This window comes from Lolium rigidum, chromosome 5, assembly GCF_022539505.1.
Source record: "Lolium rigidum isolate FL_2022 chromosome 5, APGP_CSIRO_Lrig_0.1, whole genome shotgun sequence".
Lineage (NCBI taxonomy): Eukaryota > Viridiplantae > Streptophyta > Magnoliopsida > Poales > Poaceae > Lolium > Lolium rigidum.
This window is the reverse complement of record NC_061512.1, coordinates 137396278-137402341: the sequence shown is the minus strand read 5'-3', so window position 1 is coordinate 137402341 and position 6064 is coordinate 137396278. Positions and strand designations below refer to the sequence as shown.

At 42.5% G+C, this 6064-nt stretch overlaps 1 long non-coding RNA gene across 1 annotated transcript; it reads right to left on the bottom strand.

The window, feature by feature from the left end:
- Positions 1-3071: 3071 nt before the first annotated feature.
- LOC124658484 lies at positions 3072-5055 on the bottom strand. Its single transcript, XR_006989219.1, has 2 exons — positions 3643-5055; positions 3072-3311 (listed from the first exon to the last, which is right to left on the bottom strand). It is a non-coding gene; the product is annotated as an uncharacterized LOC124658484 (long non-coding RNA).
- Between the last annotated feature and the right edge of the window lie 1009 nt (positions 5056-6064).

Sequence of the window (6064 nt, the reverse complement as noted above, 5' to 3'; positions counted from 1 at the left end):
GCCTTCCGCCATCTCGGATGTAGATGGCGATGTTGTGGATGTCGAAGGTCGTCCCACCGGGCGTGCCAGAATGTGTTGACGTCAGAAACCCCCTGCGGGCGCAGACGGGCAACACAGGTAGAGCCGGGAACAACTAGGGCTGCGGCCGGCCCCGGCCCCTCGTAGCGACGGCCCGCAAAGCCTCCCCGGTCACACGTCCGATGCTATTGCAAGTGCGTGCCACCCGACCTATACCTGGTCGGGAAGGTGTGGATGATGCCTCGCTTAGTTTCTCGCATGGCATACACGTAAACATTAAATACGAGCCTCGATCGGCTCTCGGGTTATCCCGTGAATCGGCTCAAAGAGCCGATCCACCCATGATTCGAACAAGGTGTCCGAATATATGGTGGTCCCGCTTGATCAAGATAAAGCTAATGAGATCTACGACGATTTAGGGTTTTCACCGCATAATCGGATCATCCTACTCACGATTGGGCCTCGCGCTCGCGCACGGTGACCGTAAGCCGATCCTAGACGAGGCCTAAAACCAACACGAGGTTGATCCCCGAACATCCTTTCTAGGGCTAGCAAACGTCACCCTACACGCCGTCGGATCCTCCAACCCTTTGTAAGGCCTAACTATTGCGGATGTTAAACTAATCCTTGATGAACAAGGAGCAACCGTAACGGATCAGATCTACTAAACTATGATCAGCGGGTGCCGCCCCTACACCTAAGATAGGTGTAGGGCGGCTAGATGCATGAGGGTTGCACTACGAAAGCATATGATTCGAAGAACAATGCTAACCCTAACACATCTAAGATAACTACGTTGCTCGCCATCAAAAAGGCTTCGAGTACGAGCAACGCATGAACAACGTGGGTGAGCTAGTGCTGCCTAGATCGCAAGATACGATCTAGGCAACGATGGTGCTTACCGGAGAAACCCTCGAGACGAAGGAGTTGGCGATGCGCCGAGATTTGTTTGTGTTGAACGTTGGTTGTTGTTTATTCCATAAACCCTAGATACATATTTATAGTCCAGCGGACTTTCTAACGTGGGAATAATCCCCACCGTGTACGAGACAAACTCTAACTTTTAATCTAGATACAATCTACTATAATTAAAGATACACGGGCAATCTAGCCCAAATTCTCCGTGTAAAGCCGCTTCAGAGATCTTCCACGTGTAATCTTCCAAGCCCATCTTGATCGCGGCCCATCTCCCGATTCAGCCAAAATCTGGTGATAACACACATTTAAATAGAATTTCACTGGCATGGCAAGTAACAGTGTTGATAACTTGGATCAAGCACCCGGAACTTTGACACCAGATCTTAGTGCTCATATTCATGGGCCTGTCCAAAATCCTGAGGAACACATCATCATTAAGATTAACGAGGAATATATGCACCTATTAATTCGGTACTTCACATGCCTAGGTTGCAATTAAAGAATACCTTTTCCTTTGTGCATTCTTCAGTTAACAAAATGAAAATAGTTTCAACTTAAATATACTACTAAGTAAGAGGTTCCTTAACAAATGATCTACAAAGTATTGCATAGTTGCAATGGTTAGGTCGTCATATATAGCCAAGAACATCCATAGTAGGACACACAATTTACTGCTATTCTTATAAATAAAAATACGGAAGAAACCCACTAAATACTACCTATGTCGATTTCTACATGATCCATGTGTCGGATTAAGCAAAGAATTATGCGTAATGCCCTCAGTTCAACTTTCCTACCATGTGGAGCTGAAAGCTACCCTTTCAAACGACGAACCTTAAATATATTTGAAGCTTTCACCCTCTACAGCTTCACATTACAACTCATGAGTACCATATGAGCAAGAGCTTTTCATATATCCAGCCAGTCAAAGGTAGATAATGTGCACATTCCTTATTATCACCATGTTGTTAGAAGTTTTAACTTTTGTTGTATTCTACCCTTGATGGTAATTTTCTTATCAAAGAAAGAGTTCATTTTCTCTCGAGTTGCACTTTAAAAGAAATATTGAATAATAACTTGGTAGTCTTCCTGTTTAATATTCTCAGAAACATCTGGCTCTGAAACTAGGTGTTCTTTCGTTTGAAGTAACAATGTTTGCTAGTGTAGCTGGAGTACCCTACATTCTATTGCGAGAAGCTACATATTTAGTCACTGAGGTAGCGCGGACCACATGTGGAGGCATCTAAAAATCATACATAGTCACTCGGAAGAACATATATAACTCATTTTAGTTCAATCAAACAAGCATAAAGATTGATATTGCACAATTGCACTTATATCCATGTCGTCTGAACTTCTAAGAGTGAGTGCAAAAAAAAAGATGTCACCTCTCCTATGCTAGAGTTCTTAATTTTATGTGTGTATATTGAATCTAACATGGATGAATGCATTATCAGTTTTGTGCAAAAAAAAAACATCACTGTTGTTGGCAAGTAAAAAAAAGGGCAGGTACATACTGATATGGCATTATCAAAATCTGTCTAAACTGGCCTAAATAAGTTTTATGGAGTAAACTTATGAAGGTACCAGCAAGTAGATACCTGTCTTGAAGCTTATTTACTTTTCTTTTCTAGAGACAAAAACTTGCTAACATAAACAGATAGATAACAATTCTCATACGCTTGAGAGATTATTCAACGAAGACTAAAACCAATAGTTCTGCCGGTCCAGAAGAGGCAAGATAACATCTAGCATTACTTACTACTGGTCATAGAACCACTTGCCAACACGGTCTGAATCTGAGCATCAAAACAAAGAAATACCAACACTAAATCAGTAACAAACATCCTCTCAGCTGCCCAGAACATAGTAGATGCAATATCCCTCATCTGACGAACTGCAGATGTGTGGATTGAAAGAACATTGAGAGCTACATGGTACAAATCAGAGGAAGGTACACCTTATCGAAAAATATATTCAGCTAGCATCTAATGTCACTCCGAATGGTGCCATTGGATGCATAGGATACAAATATTCACCAGTGCGTAGAAGAAGACAACCATCAGATCCCTGTTCGCTAGAGATAAGTTTTAAGATGAGCTGGTTCGTAAAAGTTAAAATAATATGCTAAACTATGATCTCATGTGGCACATCCGCTTTATTGATAGTATCGTTTTACTTCTGGATGGTTGTGTCAAAATCTAGTATGTTGTCCATCCACTTGATCACTGTACCTGATTTTATTTTGCTTCAACTATAAATTTCCTAGGTTCCCATTTGTTTCTTCTGTTCTAGGCTAACCAAATTTGTGCGTCACAAAATTCTTCTTGTATCGGACTTGAAGGCTGTATTGGTCATCAGAGTAAATCTATGGTCTGCAGGTAAGTAAATTTTTTAGATTGGTTAACCTCAATGTTGGATAATCTCCCTGGAAGAAAAAAATTATCTATCGGAACTTCATGGACAAATTAATAGCAACAATGTATATATGCCTTTCACTGATATTATTTTCATTAGACCAAGAAAAATACTTTTACTTATGACTACCCTAAATAAAAAATTATTGCACACTCTACGACTTATGAAAGGAGGTAACATCTTCTAAAGAAATTGGTGAAGAAAAAAATATCAAAAGGTAAGAGAAAGAAACTGGGCCTTGGTCCCACGAAAGCAAGTAAAAGATAGAAGGACAAAAGGCCAACATACCCGTACATCGAAGCCCACCAGCGTGCTCCGCCCGCACAAGTTCTGAGGCCGCCCAACCACTCAATAAGATGTCGATGACACCCCAGCGGTGCACGCAGCCACCACCTGCCACGCTGCTCGCCAATTCGACCCACTAACCAATCTCACAGAAGAAAGAAAATTCATAAAATGTTTCATTACACCGACACACAGGATCTAGCTACTCCTGAACTACAGAAATTTTGAACTGAAGCTTCTAATATTGAAAGAACGAAAATATAATAATAATGTACATAACTGCTAAATAATTCCGATGATGCACATGAAGACATGTACAGTTAAATTCAGAATTCAGTTAATTCAGAAGTTAATTGGTAAGTTTCTACTAAAGGTTCAAAACTTTGATGATTCAAACATTAGAAAAAACTTGGAAGAAACTAAAGAGTGCTTACATTGCCACAAACCAAACGAACTGCAGAATGTTTTTTGAGATATTGCGGCCATAGGAATATGAAGTTTACCACATCTATTGTTGCACAAGTAGCACATATTCAAATATAAAAGCCTGTATCAGCAATTAAGTACTTCCACAAGGACTATGAACCCCAACATGTGGTGCAGCTCTAATTTTCATTCAGTATCAAGGCGTAAGGCACTTCCCTTTAATATCTTGAACATCAGTAGACGTTCAGCGAAATGGTTAGAGAATTAGTATATATAAGAGTCGGAAAACTGAACATAATTTCCAACAAAAGAATCTCCTTTGGAAAAAAGTAAATCATTACAAAGGTTATATGATCTCTACATGAGCAAAAGTATATTTGCTTTCGCATTATGATCAGTACAGTTAAACAGGTTTAGAAGCTACAAGGTAGTCAGATTCTATGATCCCAAATTCATGTTGAGGATAAGCAATCAAGTGTATATACGCACATAAGTAGCTACCTGCTCTAGTTTAAGAGAAGATCGTGAGAAAATTGTCTGGCTACCATACTTGCTTGATATCATGTGAACCAGAGGTACTTATTTTTGTTAAATAATTTCTCTGGTGCCATACACAAGAAATTCTCTCTAATGTTTGCTCACATTTTTTTAGAATACCACGGGAGTACTTCAGAAATACAAAATTTACCAAAACAATTACATCAAAATCGAGACAGTGAAAGAACAATTTTGCAAGTTACTTACAAAGAAAAAACATAAGCAAGCATAGTCAAAGAAAGAGAACACAATCCTTAAAACACCAACAACCATGCAGCTTCACCAGGCGGTGATACAAATGAGAGCAGCAGCATGAACGGATCACAAGTAGATTTCAGACATCAACGGAGAGGAACGGTGTAGAAATACATTTCAGACATCCATGATGCACACAAGAAACAAAGCAGATCGGCAATTGTCAATAAAAAATAGGAACAGGAATAGCCACCATGCCTTCCGTTGGATCCCACCGCCCCCTTGACCCCTCAGCCCCCCAGCTGCTCACCACGGTGGAGATGCCACCCCCACCCGCAGCGCCGCATGAAGCCACCAGTCGCCAGATTACCTGACAACCAAATAGATGCGCCGAAGTTCACCGATGATGCTGTCGTCGATTCACCCCACTGAGACCGCCCACCTCTGACCTCTCGCCTAGCCACCGGGGCCGCCCGCCACAAATCATGCCTCAGTTGGCCAAATCTGCGGCTGCCGCCGCCGTCGCTCGCCGTAGACCGCCGGCCGCTACCGGCGACCAGTTGGGGACGAAGACGGTGAGACGCGGGGTGCCTGCGGATAAGAGGAGGACTACGATGGAGCAACGAATCAGGAATTCTCTTCAGTCTTTGTACATCGGCTGATTGGCCCGCTTGACCTAGGAACCGTCATGCCAACTGGGCCCGGCGAAAGCGACCTGCCGATCGACCAGGAGGGCTGCCAACCCTGGGAGCTTAGAGCTCTTTAGGGATTGTGGGCCAGCCTGGAACGTTGCTATGGGCCTGATTCCATGACACATTAGAGCATCTCCAGTTCCAAACCGTCACCGCAAACCGCGCTCGGATTGAGCGTTTGGGGACGTGTTTTGTTCGTGCCGCGCTTGGGGGACGTCGCTCCCCACCCGCGTCCCCCAAACGCCGCCCCCAAACATTTAAAATACTTTTTTTTGATTTTTTTATTTCAATTTCCACAAACTAATACATAATTTGGAACGTGGTTTACACGAAAACACAGTTAGGCACATGGTTTTCCACAAACTAATACATAGTTTGAACCGTCGTGGATACAAATATAAAATTTTGCAAAGAAACTAAACCTAACTAGGCCGTGCATCGAAGGTTTCTGATACGCGTACAGCACGCGTCCGTTGGGAACCCCAAGAGGAAGGTGTGATGCATACAGCGGCAAGTTTTCCCTCAGAAAGAAACCAAGGTTTATCGAACCAGGAGGAGCCAAGAAGCACGTCGAA